Source organism: Bos indicus x Bos taurus, chromosome 5 (genome assembly GCF_003369695.1).
Source record: "Bos indicus x Bos taurus breed Angus x Brahman F1 hybrid chromosome 5, Bos_hybrid_MaternalHap_v2.0, whole genome shotgun sequence".
Lineage (NCBI taxonomy): Eukaryota > Metazoa > Chordata > Mammalia > Artiodactyla > Bovidae > Bos > Bos indicus x Bos taurus.
The window spans coordinates 58,773,475-58,791,539 of record NC_040080.1 but is presented as its reverse complement, the minus strand read 5'-3'; positions in this window follow the sequence as shown (position 1 = coordinate 58,791,539).

The following is an 18,065-nucleotide window of genomic DNA, read 5'->3' as shown; positions in this document are numbered from 1 at the left end:
AGAGGAAGAAGACCTACAATTGAGGGTTTATCACTGATCTCTGTGGGGAAACTAAAGTTTTTCCTTATCTCTCTTAGGGTTCTTATTGTTGTTGTTTCATCACATCTGACTCTTTGCAACTCCATGGACTGTGGCATGCCAGGATTTCCTGTCCTTCACTATCTCTTGGAGTTTACTCAAACTTATGTCCATTGAGTCAGTGATGCCATTTAGTCAACTTATTGCCCCCTTCTCCTTCTGCCCCCAATCTTTCGCCACATCAGGGTCTTTTCCAACGAGTCAGCCCTTCTCATCAGGCACTTATAGCTTCAGCTTCAGCATCAGTCCTTCCAATGGATATTCAGGGTTGATTTCCTTTAGGACTGACTGGTTTGATCTCCTTGCTATCCAAGGGACTCTCAAGAGTCTTCTCTAGCACCATAGTTTGAAAGGGTCTGAATATAAAACTGGGGAAGACAAATTAACAGGAGAAAACCATACAGATTTGTTTGTTGTACATGACTCAGGAGCCTTCATAAGGAAATGAGGACCCAAAGCAACAGTCAGAGCTGAGTATTCTTCTGCCAGGCCTGATGAAGAGTGCATAGTGCTGGAGGAATATGGCAGCTTGAGGAGGGTGGGTTTAGGGTAGTGAATGGGAAGACCCAGAAAGGCGTGATAATTCAGGATTTTCTTGCCCTACCTCTGTCATTGGAGGATGTTCCTTCCTTTGGGATAGGAGAGGACCCCTCTTATAGGAAGGTTTTATGACCTGTTTTGGGCAAGGGAGATAGATGTTCAGAGCGCCCTTCAGTTTAGAGAATTCAATCTTCCCAGGGGTCATGTTGTGGGGGGTGTGTCCTAAACCCCATTTTCTCCAGTGACTCGTGCACAGGAATGCATGCACAAAAGTGTTTATAACTTGTGTGCAATGAACAGATCACGGTACCCTCTGTCCTTCAATCCTTCCTTATGCCCCCCTCTCCGGATCTTACCTGTTACTGTCTGTTTTGCAGTGGGTGTGAATGGATGGGAGGGTCACATCGGCTAAGCCTCAGGCTGCCTTCTGAGCCTCTGTTGCTGTGGGCAGAAGCCCGGCTCCGCAGGCTCCACTCTGCCAAGTGTTTTTCTGTCATTTTTAAAAGGAGAACAGCAAAGATGCAAATTGCAGAGCCTGCCCAGGGAGAAGGGCACACAAAGAAGCAATTCAGGCGACAAGTGTGCAGGGAGCAGGGGTTGGGGGATAAAGGCAGGCGTCTTCTTCAGGTTCTTTCTTTGCCTTTTATGAGCAAATTTATCAGGCTTGTTAAGGAATAAAGGCAACACTGGGAGGCTTGGTGGCCTCTGGGCTGAGAGGCCCTTCACAGTTCTAAACTTGGGCATCTTGGGGCTCCCCACCTCCTAGGATCCCCTGAGAAAGAACCCTGGGAACAGGCTCCTTAGAAATGCAGAGGAATCACAGTTTTGTTAAAGGTGACAGAAATATGACAGTACATGGCACAGGCAGGGAAAGTCATAACCTCATAGTATCTGTCCCATCTCTTCATGGCAAATTGATGGGAAAAAATCGGAAACAGTGACAGATTTTATTTTCTTGGATGGTGACTGCAGCCATGAAATTAAAAAATGCCTTCTTCTTGAAAGAAAATCTATGGCATACTTAGACATCGTATTCAAAAGCAGAAACATCACTTTGCTGACAAAGGTTCGTATAGTCAAAGCTATGGTTTTCCAGTAGTCATGTACTGATGTGATAGTTGGATCATAAAAAAGGCTGAGTGCCAAAGATTTGATGCTTTTGAACTGTGGTGTTGGATAAAACTCTTGAGAGTCTCTTGGACAGCAAGGAGATCAAACCAGTCAATCCTAAAGGAAATCAGTCCTGAATATTCATTGAAAGGACTGATTCTGAAGCTGAAGCTCCAATACTTTGGCCACATGATGCAAAGAACTGACTCACTGGAAAAGGCTCTGATGCTGGGAAAGATTGAAGGCAAGAGGAGAAGGGGGTGACAGAGGATGAGATGGTTGGATGGCACCTTCGACTCAAGGGACGTGGGTTTGAGCAAACTCTGGGAGACAGTGAAGGACAGGGAAGCCTGACATGCTGCAGTCCAAGGGGTTGCAAAGAGTCGGACACGACTGAGCCACTGAACAGCATAATGTCTGACTCAGTCCCCACTTTACTCCCACCCCCACCCCCAGCCCTTCCACAGCCCCTCCCACCACACCCCAGACTCCAGTCTTCTCAGCGTTAGGTTAGGCCTCCCCCTGAACCTGTGCTGTGTCCTGTGAGGGTATCCCCTGCCTCGTCTGCTCAGAGTGTAAATACTGTTACTGCCATGAGCTGCTTTCTCCTCCGCTGGGCCTCAGAGGCAGCCCTTCATTGGCTGGGGTGTTGGTTCCGGTCCCAGCCCTAATTGACGCTGTGACTCTGGGCAAGTCACTCTCCCGATCTGGGCCTCAGTTACCTCTTCTGTAAAATGAGGGGGTGGGGTTGGAGTCTTCAGAGTCCTGTCCTGCTCTGACAGGGGCGCCTCAGTGGCTCTAATTGCCTCATTAGAACACCAGGGAATGCCTTTCTAGCAATTGTCTCCCTGGCTCCTGTCTAACCCACTCCCTCTTGGGCTCTGCCTCCAAGGAAACACAAGCAGCTGCTCTCTCCTCCAGGGCTCCCTCAGATCTGCAAGCCCTTCTTGACGGCAGATGTGCACCAGCATCCTCTGCCTGTCTTGCTCACTCTGGCTGAGGCCTCTGTCTGAGGGACGGGGGGTGGTACCCCTTTCGAGCCCCGCTGTTTTTCTTGTCTCCTTCTCTGGCTGCCATTGCTGGCTTCCATCCCGGCGAGATTCAAGTTTCCTTTATTGCTTTCCACCCTGCGCATGGATTTAATGTTGGGTGCTTCACAGACTACTGTGTGTGGCATTATGGCTGAGATGAAAGCTGAAATCGCTCAGATACAAATCGCAGCAAATGGAGGAAGATTATATAATCCCACATAACTGTCCCCAAAGAAAGACACATTCAGAGAGTCAACAGCTGCCCTTAAGAAATTATCCCTTTGCCAAAAGCCAGGGCATTTCATTTTGTAGTTTAAGAACTAGGCACAGAGTTGGTCAGATCAGATCAGTCCCTCAGTCGTGTCCGACTCTTTGCGACCCCATGAACTGCAGCACGCCAGGCCTCCCTGTCCATCACCAACTCCGGGAGTTCACTGAGACTCACGTCCATCGAGTCAGTGATGCCATCCAGCCATCTCATCCTCTGTCGTCCCCTTCTCCTCTTGCCCCCAATCCCTCCCAGCAGCAGAGTCTTTTCCAATGAGTCAACTCTTCACATGAGGTGGCCAAAGTACTGGAGTATCAGCTTTAGCATCATTCCTTCCAAAGAAATCCCAAGGCTGATCTCCTTCAGAATGGACTGGTTGGATCTCCTTGCAGTCCAAGGGACTCTCAAGAGTCTTCTCCAACACCACAGTTCAAAAGCATCAATTCTTCGGCGCTCAGCCTTCTTCACAGTCCAACTCTCACATCCATACATGACCACAGGATAAACCATAGCCTTGACTAGACGAACCTTTGTTGGCAAAGTAATGTCTCTGCTTTTGAATATGCTATCTAGGTTGGTCATAACTTTCCTTCCAAGGAGTAAGCATCTTTTAATTTCATGGCTGCAGTCACCATCTGTAGTGATTTTGGAGCCCAGAAAAATAAAGTCTGACACTGTTTCCCCGTCTATTTCCCATGAAGTGATGGGACCGGATGCCATGATCTTCGTTTTCTGAATGTTGAGCTTTAAGCCAACTTTTTCATTCTCCACTTTCACTTTCATCAAGGGGCTTTTTAGTTCCTCTTCACTTTCTGCCAGAAGGGTGGTGTCATCTGCATATCTGAGTTTATTGAGATTTCTCCTGGCAATCTTGATTCCAGCTTGTGTTTCTTCCAGTCCAGCGTTTCTCATGATGTACTCTGCATATAAGTTAAATAAACAGGGTGACAATATACAGCCTTGACGAATTCCTTTTCCTATTTGGAACTAGTCTGTTGTTCCATGTCCAGTTCTAACTGTTGCTTCCTGACCTGCATACAAATTTCTCAAGAGGCAGATCAGGTGGTCTGGTATTCCCATCTCTTTGAGAATTTTCCACAGTTTCTTGTGATCCACACAGTCAAAGGCTTTGGCATAGTCAATAAAGCAGAAATAGATGTTTTTCTGGAACTCTCTTGCTTTTTCTATGATCCAGTGGATGTTGGCAATTTGATCTCTGGTTCCTCTGCCTTTTCTAAAACCAGCTTGAACATCAGGAAGTTCACGGTTCACATATTGCTGAAGCCTGGCTTGGAGAATTTTGAGCATTACTTTACTAGCGTGTGAGATGAGTGCAATTGTGCAGTAGTTTGAGCATTCTTTGACATTGCCTTTCTTTGGGATTAGAATGAAAACTGACCTTTTCCAGTCCTGTGGCCACTGCTGAGTTTTCCAAATTTGCTGGCATATTGAGTTCAGCACTTTCACAGCATCATCTTTCAGGATTTGGAATAGCTCAACTGGAATTCCATTACCTCCACTAGCTTTGTTCGTAGTGATGCTTTCTAAGGCCAACTTGACTTCACATTCCAGTATGTCTGGCTCTAGGTCAGTGATCACACCATCGTGATTATCTGGGTCGTGAAGATCTTTTTTGTACAGTTCTGTGTATTCTTGCCATCTCTTCTTAATATCTTCTGCTTCTGTTAGGTCCATACCATTTCTGTCCTTTATCGAGCCCATCTTTGCATGAAATGTTCCTTTGGTATCTCTGATTTTCTTGAAGAGATCCCTAGTCTTTCCCATTCTGTTGTTTTCCTCTATTTCTTTGCATTGATCGCTGAAGAAGGCTTTCTTATCTCTTCTTGCTATTCTTTGGAACTCTGCATTCATATGTTTATATCTTTCCTTTTCTCCTTTGCTTTTCACTTCTCTTCTTTTCACAGCTATTTGTAAGGCCTCCCCAGACAGACATTTTGCTTTTTTTGCATTTCTTTTCCATGGGGATGGTCTTGATCCCTGTCTCCTGTACAATGTCACGAACCTCATTCCATAGTTCATCAGGCACTCTATCTATCAGATCTAGTCCCTTAAATCTATTTCTCACTTCCACTGTATAATCATAAGGGATTTGATTTAGGTCATACCTGAATGGTCTAGTGGTTTTCCCTACTTTCTTCAATTTAAATCTGAATTTGGCAATAAGGAGTTCATGGTCTGAGCCACAGTAAGCTCCTGGTCTTGTTTTTGCTGACTGTATAGAGCTTCTCCATCTTTGGCTGCGAAGAATATAATCAGTCTGATTTCGGTGTTGACCATCTAGTGATGTCCATGTGTAGAGTCTTCTCTTGTATTGTTGGAAGAGGGTGTTTGTTATGGCCAGTGCATTTTCTTGGCAAAACTCTATTAAAAATAGTTTTTGCCCTGCTTCATTCCGTATTCCAAGGCCAAATTTGCCTGTTACTCCAGGTGTTTCTTGACTTCCTACTTTTGCATTCCAGTCCCCTATAATGAAAAGGACATCTTTTTTGGGTGTTAGTTCTAAAAGGTCTTGTAGGTCTTCATAGAACCGTTCAACTTCAGCCTCTTCAGTGTTACTGGTTGGGGCATAGACTTGGATTACTGTGATATTGAGTGGTTTGCCTTGGAAATGAACAGAGATCATTCTGTTGTTTTTGAGATTGCACCCAAGTACTGCATTTTGGACTCTTTTGTTGACCATGATGGCTACTCCATTTCTTCTGAGGGATTCCTGCCTGCAGTAGTAGATATAATGGTCATCTGAGTTAAATTCACCCATTCCAGTCAATTTTAGTTTGCTGATTCCTAGAATGTTGACCTTCACTCTTGCCATCTCTTGTTTGACCACTTCCAATTTGCCTTGATTCATGGACCTGACATTCCAGGTTCCTATGCAATATTGCTCTTTACAGCATCAGACCTTGCTTCTATCACTAGTCACATCCACAGCTGGGTATTGTTTTTGCTTTGGCTCCATCCCTTCATTCTTTCTGGAGTTATTTCTCCACTGATCTCCAGTATCATATTGGGCACCTACGACCTGGGGAGTTTCTCTTTCAGTATCTTATCATTTTGCCTTTTCATACTGTTCATGGGGTTCTCAAGGCAAGAATACTGAAGTGGTTTGCCATTCCCTTCTCCAGTGGACCACATTCTGTCAAATCTCTCCACCATGACCCGCCCATCTTGGGTTGCCCCACGGGCATGGCTTAGTTTCATTGAGTTAGACAAGGCTGTGGTCCTAGTGTGACTAGATTGACTAGTTTTCTGTGAGTATGGTTTCAGTGTGTCTGCCCTCTGATGCCCTCTTGCAACACCTACCATCTTACTTGGGTTTCTCTTACCTTGGGCGTGGGGTATCTCTTCACAGCTGCTCCAGCAAAGCGCAGCCATTGCTCCTTACCTTGGACGAGGGGTATCTCCTCACTGCTGCCCTTCCTGACCTTCAATGTGGGATAGCTCCTCTAGGCCCTCCTGCGCCCACAGCGTGGCTTTAATATTTGCCAGATGAGCTGGTCTCTGACACTGATGTATAGAACAGTCTTATGGACTCTGTGGGAGAGGGAGAGGGTGGGAAGATTTGGGAGAATGACATTAAAACATGTATAATATCATGTATGAAACGAGTCGCCAGTCCAGGTTCGATGCACGATACTGGATGCTTGGGGCTGGTGCACTGGGACGACCCAGAGGGATGGTATGGGGAGGGAGGAGGGAGGAGGGTTCAGGATGGGGAACACATGTATACCTGTGGCAGATTCATTTGGCAAATATTTGGCAAAACCAATACAATATTGTAAAGTTAAAAAAAAAACTCTTAATATGTGTAAGGTTGTGTGTGTTTCTGGGGCTTCCCTGGTGGCTTAGACGATAAAGAATCTGCCTGCAATGTGGGACACCTGGGTTCGATCCCTGAGTTGGGAAGATCCCCTGCAGGAGAGCATGGCAACCCATTCCAGTATTCTTGCCTGGAGAATCCCCATGGACAGAGGAGCCTGGCGAGCTACAGTCCATGGGGTCGCAAAGAGTCAGACATGACTGAGCGACTAAGCATGTGTGTGTTTCTGAGAAGTCAGGGATCAGATTCTATATGGTTTTCTGGGCACATACAGGCATGGCTGAGCAAGAGATCAGAGATGTGGGAGGGGCTTGGTGGGAAAATTAAGTTTGCTAGGAGACAAAAGGAAATGACAAATCTAGAAGAGTCCAGAACATCAGGGGTCCAAAAACAGAGAACCCAGGAAAGCAGTGGAGGAAGGAAAGATAAGCAAATTTGGGGAGATTATGGCAGGTGGGGTCCAGCATCCAGCAAGGTGGAGGCTGAAGCTCCAGCAGATGGGAAACTCTGCAGTGGTTTCTGATACTAGAGAAGAGCAGCTGCTTTCTGCCTGAAAGTCCCTGCAGAGGGTGGGTGCTCATGGATGGCAAATCAGTGCTCTAAACCAGAGCTTTGTTTCTCTCTGGTTTATTTGGCAGCATTCCTTCAGTTGTGTGGTATGACGTTGAAGAGTGTGGATTCTGGTGTTCAATAGGATGGGTTCCAAATCTCAGATCTACCAGTTACTTGCTGTTACCCTGTGCCTCAACTTTTTATCATCTGCAAGTTGGAAATAATAATAGTAATGACCTCCTTGGGTGTTTGGGAGGATTAAGAGTGTCTAATGCATTGGAGGGCTCAATAAATGTCAAATGCCATGAGTTCTTTTGGCATTTACTTATTGAACTCTCTAATAAGAACCAGAGGACAGAAGGGTTCTTTTAGCATGCATCCAGATTAACTGGAAGACTTGTTAAAACCCAGATTGGGAGAACCTATCCCCAGAGTTTCTAATTCACTTGTAGTGGGCTATGGTCCATGGAACCATACTTTGAGAATCTCCATGGTCCATACTTTGAGAATCACCACTGTGTATCCTTTTTGCATGGTATGTGTGCAAAAGAGACAATTATTTATTTAGCAAACACCTAGTTGGCACTTACCATTTGCCAGACTGTGTATAAATACAGCACATAATATTAACACTACTGACTCATTTATTCATTACAGAGACCCCCATGAGGCCGGTTCTATTATACCCACTTTATAGACAGGAAAACTGAGGCACCTGCCCAGTGTTAAGTAACTTGCCCAAGCAGTCTCAGCTGGTAAGTGACCATGTTATAAAACTGAATAAATGCCACCAGAGGTGCTTCCATAGGATGCATGGAGATTTTAGGGTTGTCAGGTAGTTTCCAGAGTCTCACCCTGCACACTGGCATAGGTCCATGTAGGAAATTGTGTTAAGGCCCTGCACATGCAGGACAGGAGCAGGGACTCTGGAATGAAGTGCAGGTAACAACCCACTGTAGCCATGTTTGAGCTGTGTGGCCTTAAGCAAGAGAATTCATCTTTCTGTGCCATGTTCTTTGTCTAAAAGAAGAAGAAGAAAAGGATGAGGATCATAACACCTGACTTCCCTTGCAGCAGGAGCTTTGTGTGGAACAAAACAAGAAAGCTCATATGAAGTCTTTGGAAGAGAGCAGATGTCCTGGTAGGACAATTTTCTCCCGTATTTTCTTCATCTTGTTGTACCCTCAGTGATGGCTTTTGTTTGATGGTAAGATGATAAGAATTCTTTTCCTTCCCCTAGATTATGTTTTCCTCAACCCAATTTCAGTTTCTTTTTATCAATCCACAGCATCTTAGGATAACAGAACTAGAAAATACCATAGATCGTTTATTCCTGCCTTTGCATTGTTGTTCAGTTGCCCAGTCATTTCTGACTCTTTGTGACCCCATGGACAGCAGCATGCCAGGCCTCCCTGTCCCTAATCATCTCCCGGAGTTTGCCCAAGTTCATGTCCACTGCATCAGTGATGCCATCCAGCCATCTCATCCTCTTCTCCTTCTGCCCTCAGTCTTTCCCAACACCAGGGACTTTCCCTGCCTATGTATCTAGGATCAAAAAATATAGAGTTCTTTGGCGTCTTGTGGCAGATTGGATTATTCTTCAAAAATATTCACTTCTATTTTCCATGCAAAGAACATACTTTTCTCCTCCGATATTGGCCTAGGCTTTGCTTTGCTCGACTGGATATTAAATAGACATAATATACTAAAGAATCTGCCTGCCAATGCAGGAGATGCAAGAGATGCAGGTTCAATCCCTGGGTTGGAAAGAGCCCCTGGAGTAGAAAATGGCAACCCACTCCAGTATTCTTGCCTGGAGAATTCCATGGACAGAGTGCCCTGGTGGACTACAGTCCATGAGATTGCAAAGAATTGGACACAACTGACCTCACATGCACACGTAGATACAGTAGAGGCTTGAAAGGAGCTTGGGAAGTTAAAGCAGGCTCCTTTGCACCTGCTATTACTGTGAGAAAACATGCCTGACCTAGCATGCAGGTTCCTGGAAGAGGAGCAGATACTCTCTTCTTCCAGAAGATACTACCCCTCAAAGGAGTAGCACTGCTCAGAGGTAGGCTACTCCTGTGGAGCCCAGCTCCCAAATGTCAAGCCCAGCTCCCCAATGTGACTGGGCCAGCCAGAACCAGCCAAGCCCTCCAGCTGAGCCCAGGCAAGATCAGCTGATGTCCAACCAGCCCACAGACTAGTGACCTAAATATCTGTTGACATATCCCAATAAGATGATGTTATGTTTCTTTGTAAAGGGCCTTTTGTCTCCATCTTGATGTTCTCAATGGGACCCAGGAATCTGGGCTTCTAAAAGCCCACCCATGTGATTCTGTTATTCAGCTCAATTTGGAAATCACTGATCTCTGGTCTTAGTGGACCAGAACGGTAGAGTGATTTGTGCAAAATCTCAGTACCTGCCTGAGTTAGTAGTAGAATTCTTAGTATTTTATATTCACACTCTTTCTCCTATATCACACTGTCCCATTAAAAAATTTAACATGGAAAAAGAAATTCTTCATGTCCCCATAACTTAGATGCTTTGGGCTGAAGTATTCCCACCCCACGCTGACATCAACCCTTTGAAACCCACTGATGAAAGGAGACACACAATGGAAAGACTATATTGACTTTGGTTGTAATTCTATTTACTATGCCAAATGACTCAACTTGGGGTAAAAATGCGGTCACTAGACCATGTGCTTTAGAGGGAATTTAAAGTACAGTATTCTTTTTTAACTTGGGAAAGTTTATGTGATTTCTAGGCAATTATTTCCTGTAGGAATAAAAATATGTGTTCCTCTTTCATCCTTCTCCTCTTGCTGCAGTTTCTCCTCATTAGTGGTTTCCTTCCTCTTGAGCGGTGGTAATGCCCTTCAAGTACTGAATCTATTACAGCCAAAGCTGGTCTTTGCAGACCTGACAGAAATACAGATGGGAGAACTGAAATGTCTGCCTCAATCGGGCTAATATTTATTGAGCACCTGCTATGTACCCAGCTTATGCAAACCGCTGTCATGTACACTATTTTTATTAAGTGTACAGGAATTTGCACAGAGTGGGTGTAGAGTCCATAGAAGGGAAAGAAGAGAAAAGAGACACTACTGCTTAAGGCCATTTTTTCAGACTCCTTTGGTGACATTTCTTTGTTTGCCAACACTCTCCTGTTTAATCTCCCCCATCTGTTAAGTGGTGAAGAATCGTCTCTTTTCCATATCAGTCCTCTAGCCCAAACAGCACCTTTTCCCACTCCGTTTAGTATGCCAGGGACAACTTAAGTAAATATAGCCAGACAAGGTGTTAAATATTTCTTGGCTGAACCAGGCAGAAGCAGGAGTTCCTTCTTGGCCTAAGACTCTTATTGTTTCCCATGTGGGTCATTGCAATATCCTCCCAAATCTTCTCCCTGCCTGTTTCTCCCTTGTGTAATCTCTCCTACCCAGTTCAACCTTTAAGATGTCCTACCCAGGACCACACTCCTGAGAGGAGTCATTCATATAATATGATCTCCTTGCTGAAATGTGTCACTGTCCTTCCTTTATTATATTGCTCGACTCCATCACATCAGTCCATTCTGCTCTCGATGGTGCCATCACTCACTTCTTACACCCCTACTTTTTCTCTTTCTGACTTGGACTACAAACCCATGTGCCTGTGTGCACACACAGACACACACATGATGAACTGTGCTTTCAAGCCTTTCTACAGACTTTCTTCCCAGTCTGAGATTCTCTACACATTTTGTCTCAGTCTCCCATAGAGGCCATGCAGTGTAAATGGGTGTGACAGATGGGTGTGAAACAACAGGGAATAGTGGGGAGCATGGCAGACTGGAGTGGGCACACTAGAAGTGCAGGGCCCAGGCACTACTGGGCCCTGGTGAACGGCTGCCACGTTACAGCCTAGCCCAGTGTTGCTGTATTCTCTATATTTTTAGAAGCTAGAAATCCAAATTTTATATGAATCCTCTAGATTTTTAAAGGTGTGCAAGTATATTAAAATAAAGACAAAAACAGTTTGTATGCCAAATAAGCAAATCTGCTGTGCACTTTTTGCTTATTCAAATCTTGCCAAATCTTAAAGTCCAGCTTATGTCCCACCTTACCCACCCCCCGCCCCCCACAAAGCCTGTTTTTTTGGAAATATTTTATTTTTATTTTTTACATATTTTTATTGGAGTATAACTGCTTTACAATGTTGTATTAGTTTCTGCTGTACAACAGTATGAATCAGCTGTAAGTATACATATATAACCTCTCTCTTGAGCCTCCTTCCCACCCCTCTGGGTCATCACAGAGCACCAAACTGAGCTCCCTGTGCTATAGCGTGTTCCCACTAGCTATCTGTTTTACATGCGGTAGTGTATATACATCAATTCTATTCTCCCAATTAGTCCTACCCTCCCTTTCCCGCATTGTGTCCGCACGCCCATTCTCTTTGATAACTCTGGCCACTGCATTCTTTTCTCTGATTCCTCCTGTACAAAAAGGACTGGGGAGTTATGTGCACAAGGTCAGAAGCAGAGTATCTAGAAGCAAAACCACCTGCCATCTCTGCAACCTTGGGCAAGGTAATTAACCTCTTGAAGTTCTATTTCCTCATCTCCAAAAGGGAGGGGCTAGCTATGATCTGTATTTCGTGGGCGTGTGATGAAGATGAAACGAGCATAGGGCTATAGCATATGCAGCACAATGTCTGATATTAGTAAGTTCTCAGGGAGTATCAGCTGTTTTTACTTATTGTCCCATAACCACAAGCATCATCACATGATGGTTAAAATGAGAGGATTCTAGAGCTTGATTTCCAGGGTTAAAATATCAATTTCAGCACTTTATATCTCTGTGGTTTCAGGTGGTTAGTTAACCTCTCTGAACCTTAGTTTTCTCATCTGCAAAATGGGGATCTTGAGTCAGATTTCTCCAGCATCAGCTGTGATATTGTTCTTTCTGACCTTACACCTGTTATCCATGTATAGGCTCTTAGCTCTGCATTCCGCCTTGAGTTGCTGCTCTGTAGTAGTGGACTGGGCCCTAAGCATGTCCCCTGTACAGTGAGCACGTTGTTAACTGTGGCCAGCAGAGGTTCAGGAGGCTTCTCTGTTGGGGGAGGTGGGGGGGTCACATGATGGGGGTTGCTCTGCCCCAGCCTCGCACCCAGAGTGTGTCAGCTGGCCAACTCACAGCCTGGCCTGGGCCTGGTGGCCCTCTGGCCCTCTTGATGCAGACACTGCCCCCACCAGGTCTCCTATGTCCGGCAGTGCCCACCTCCCTCTGTGCCCCCTGCCCCCAGCTTTGACACAGCTGCACATGGAGGCTGGTACCTGCTTGCTCTGCAGGTGGGCCAGCTCTGGCTCTGGCAACCTGGCACACGCCTCAGCCGTCCGTTTTCTCCAGTGAGGTCTGACCCCCAGCTGTGGGTCCTCACCCTCAGCCCTGGGGCATCCTTTAGAATGCTCTCTACATCTTTGTATTTTTTCCTCTACCCTAAATTTATAATCCTTCATATTAAACTTCCCCTGTTTAAATTACTGTGAATTTTCTGTCCCCTGATTAAACCCAGGCCAATACATACGTTAAGTGTATGTCTACTCCTTGATAACCTAGACATCCTGGTTCTAGTCTCTCTGCTTACACTGTATCTGCTTTCTTTCCTACCAACATGCTAATTAGCACATGAGAGATACTTCCTCAGATCACATTCAGCCTGGATGCAGGTGTGTCTGCAAAGCCCTTAAACCCAAAGCGATTAATACGGGCTGAGGACGAGACTGTTGCTTTTCAACCTGTTGTATGTGGTAAAGATCATTTTTGAAAATTTAATTTCCAGATCTTTCATAAACCAAAACATTTGTCAAGCATAATCAAAATGAAGTATTAGAAACATAAAAAAAAAAACTTAAAAAGACATACAAAATACAAGCTCAGTTTTTCAGTGTTAGATTCAATAGACATCCTTACTCTATGAAAATGCTATACAAATTAGTAAATACCCCAACTTCTGCACTAGTGTTGTCACAGGTGGTGACACAGTGTGTGAAGGAGGCCTTGAACCGCCCTGATCAGAGCTCTTCACCGATGTCAGGAGTCGTACTGTGCACTATACCGTACTTCTCAAATCCAGCCCTTTCATTGCATCACACTTGCATTTTGGGTTTATTTTCCTACTTTAGGGAGACAGTGTCAGCCTTCTTACTTATCCTCTCATTCTGTCTGGGTGCCTTCTCCAGCACATGCTTCTACTTAGCATCACTTTCGTGAGACATCCTAGCCCAGTGTAGTAACTTTGATCTCTTTTTCATAGCCACAGTCCCACTTCCATTTATCAGGAGGAAGTGGCTGTGGCAATAAAGTGTCCCCATATTTTCCTGGGCTCTAGGCCACTGAATTCATAAACAGACACACCAGCGCTCCCATCTACCCCTATGGTTGCAGCTGATAAGAGCCAGAAGCTGAGAGTTATTTGCATATGTGACTTGTCTTGATAGCATGGGTTATACCTACTGTTAGAGCCAAAAGCCATGTGTCAGTCCCTGAACTGAGCCAATCAGACAGGAAAATGCAGATGAACTGGCTGTGATGTCCAGCAGAAGCCCCATAATTGTAGTTTAAATGTTAAAAATGGAGGCTAGCTAGAGTCCCCAGTCTCCCCGTCCTTCCATTCTGATGTGGGCACAGTATCCTCCTGTCTCTTAATTATTATCATTACCCTAGTCTATCTAAAACTGTATTTGTAAAACTCTTAGTAATCTACAGTAATTCCACTGAGTTTATTTCCTCATCTTTCCTCTGGGCTTATGACCTGCCTTTCCAGCTCAGTTTGTCAGCCAGGGATTTATTCTGTATTCAGCAGCACTTCTGTCCCATTGCTGGTGCTCACTAGATTGTAATAGAAATGCCATGCCACCCAACTGCGAGCTGACGTTGTATGACAGTGATACTGCCCCAATTTTACAGACAGTGCCAACGAGCTTCAGTGAAATACTCAAGGTCACAGAGCAAATCCAATGTAGAATCAGGGGTGGAACCAGCTCTTGTGAATTTTGAGCCCAAACCTCTTTTCGTTCTATCAGACTGCCTCCCAAACCCACAAGAGATACTCTTATCAACGTTGTTTGGTGGGTGTTCAGTTCACTGCAGTCAATACTGTCAAATGAAATCTTCAAACGCCAGAAGTGTGCTGACAGACACTCCTCACCTTTATGAACTCTAGCGTTATAAGCAGTGGCCACGCAGATCCAACCAGAAAATCTATAGCCACAGTTAATGCTGATTGTTAAGACTAGGTCTGCTTGCAAGTTATTCTTGGGTGACAATGATCAGTGGTGGCGTTCATTAATACAGAGTGAAGTAAGTCAGAAAAAGAAAGACAAATACTGTATATTAACATATATATATGGAATTTAGAAAGATAGTACTGATGATTCTACATGCAGGGTAGCAAAGGAGACACAGATGTAAAGAACAGACTTTGAGACTCAGTGGGAGAAGGCTAGGATGGGATGATTTGAGAGAATAGCATTGAAACTTGTACATTGCTGCGTGTAAAACAGATGACCAGCTCAAGTTCGATTCATGAAGCAGGGCATCCAAAGACAATGCTCTTGGACAACCCAGAGGGATGGGGTGGGGAGGGAGGTGGGGGACATATTTAGGATTGGGGGGACACATGTATACCTATGGCCAATTCATGTTGATATATGGCAAAAAGAAATCACAGTATTGTAAAGTAATTATCCTCCAATTAAAATAAATAAGTTAATTAAAGAAAGAAAACAGTGACAAAACCAACAAAATCCACAAGCCACCTGAAACTAAATCTGAATCACTGGAGGATGGTCCACAGTTCCATACAGAACCTGGAATCATGTCCCAAATAATCCAAATTATCCAATTCAAAATAATGATAATATTGAATATTTTTCCAAACATTGCTCTTTTCTTTCCTCCTTCCCAGGGTATTCTGATAGCTTTTCCTCCCAACCCTTGGGGTCAAGGCCAGTGGAAAGAGAAGTATGGAAAACTAGATTAAGGATAATTTAATGCAAGTTACTAGCTTAGAAAGGTATTTAACATTGTGTAACAACTCAGAGAAATACAATGATGGATGTTTACATACATTTACTCTAATTCGTGCATCAGTCTTGTAGGGTAAATTGTATAGGTGAGAAAACTGAGTCTTGGAGAAGGTAATTTGCCCATGATCTAGAGAATTAAGTAACTGGATTTGAAAGTGGGTCTTTCTGGTTCTAAACATTATCCTTCTGCTCCAATCTGCACCTTTCCTTTAAGAAATGATAAGTTACATTGATTAATGGCAGTGGTTTATTTATCTGCCTTTAACACCAGCTATTGGTGCATGGTTGAAGTGGCGCCAATAGTCAATGTGAACTGTTCAAAATATAGACAAACTCTGGATACAGAAAGCAGAACAACTTAAAAAAAAAAAACAAACTAAAATCCAGAATTCTGACTCTGTCTTATAGATTGTGTTTTAGGTTGCCAACTGCTAATCATAAAATCAAAGGGAAATGATGAGAAAGGAATCATAACTTCTCTTGTGTTCAGAGCTATTTGTTCTTTCTTACTTTAAAGCTTGATGATTAAGGGGCGTGAAAGAAATCTGGACTGGGGAAAACCTGGTGTTAGTGTTGTGATTTGGAAGCTTTCTTTGTTCTACCAGCATCCCCTTCTGTCTTCTCAGTTCCATATGTATGCTTCACTCTCAAACCTTTTCACTTTCTTTCTTTCTTTCTTTTTTTTTTACTAAATTAGACTAATTAAAACAGATGTAGGAATTCACCTCATCCGTGGAGTTGGTGGATATCTGTGATGATATCTATGTCTAGTTTGGGGCAAAATAGGAGCAGTATTATAAAAATACGTTGAATATGTTTGACACACTTTTGTTGTTGCAGTTCAGTTGCTAAGTGGTGTCTGACTCTTTGCAACCCCACTGACTGTAGCATGCCAGGCAACTCTGTCCTCCACTATCTCCTGGAATTTGCTCAAATTCATATCCATTGAGTCAGTGATGGCTTATTGAGGTTTGACTGATAAATATGGCTTCTCCAGTGGATCAGTTGTAAAGATCTGTGTGCAGTGCAGGAGATGCAGGAGATAAGGGTTCTATCCCTGGGTTGAGAAGATCCCCAGGAGGAAGAAATGGCCACCCACTCCAGTATTCTTGCCTGGAGAATCCCACGGACAGAGTAGCCTGGTGGGCTACAGTCTATAGGGCTACAAAGAGCCAGACATGACTAAGAACACACACACAATTTATAAATAAGAATTGTATATATTTAAGATCTACAACCTGATGTTTTGATATGTGTATGTTTTGGGAATGATCACCACAATCAAGCTAATTAAAGTATCCATCACCTCACATAGTTGCTTACCATTCATGTGCATATATATGTGTGTGTGTGGTGAGAACACTTAAGAAATACCCTCTTAGCATCTTTAAAGAATCCAATAATGTATTGTTAACTATAGTCACATTGCTGTATGTTAGATCTCCATAACTTATTCATCTCATATAACAGAAATTTTATACATTTTGACCCTGGTAACCAACATTCTGCTCTCTGTTACTATGACTTCAACTATTTTAAATTTGACATATAAGTGAGATCATACATATTTGTTTATCTTATTTCTATTAACACAATGTCCTCCAGGTTCATCCATGTTGTCTCTAAAGACAGGATTTCCTTTTTTAAAGGCTACATAACATTTCATTATACACACACACTCAGAAAACTAAGATCATGGCATCCGATCCCATCACTTCATGGGAAATAGATGGGGAAACAGTGGAAACAGTGTCAGACTTTATTTTTCTGGGCTCCAAAATCACTGCAGATGGTGATTGCAGCCATGAAAGTAAAAGATGCTTACTCCTTGGAAGGAAAGTTATGACCAACCTAGTAGCATATTCAAAAGCAGAGATATTAATTTGCCAACAGAGGTCTGTCTAGTCAAGGCTATGGTTTTTCCAGTGGTCATGTATGGATGTGAGAGTTGGACTGTGAAGAAAGCTGAGTGCCGAAGAATTGATGCTTCTGAACTGTGGTGTTGGAGAAGACCCTTGAGAGTCCCTTGGACTGCAAGGAGATCCAACCAGTCCATCCTAAAGGAGATCAGTCCTGGGTGTTCATTGGAAGGACTGATGCTGAAGCTGAAGCTCCAATACTTTGGCTATCTCATGCGAAGAGTTGACTCATTTGAAAAGACCCTGATGCCGGGAGAGATTGGGGGCAGAAGGAGAAGGGGATGACAGAGGATGAGATGGCTGGATGGCATCACCAACTCGATGGACGTGAGTTTGAGTGAACTCCAGGAGTTGGTGATGGACAGGGAGGCCTGGCGTGCTGCGATTCATGGGGTCACAAAGAATCGGACACGACTGAACAACTGAACTGAACTGAACTGAACTGATACACACACACACGCACACAGTCACACTCATATCCCTAAGTGGACATTTAAGTAGTTACCATATTTTATCTGTCATAAGTAATTCTACATTAAACATGGGAGCTCAGATATCTCTTCAAGAGACTGATTTCCTTTCCTTTTGATCTGTAACAACAAGTAGGGTTATTGGATCATGTGGCATTCCTATTTTTAATTTTTTGAGA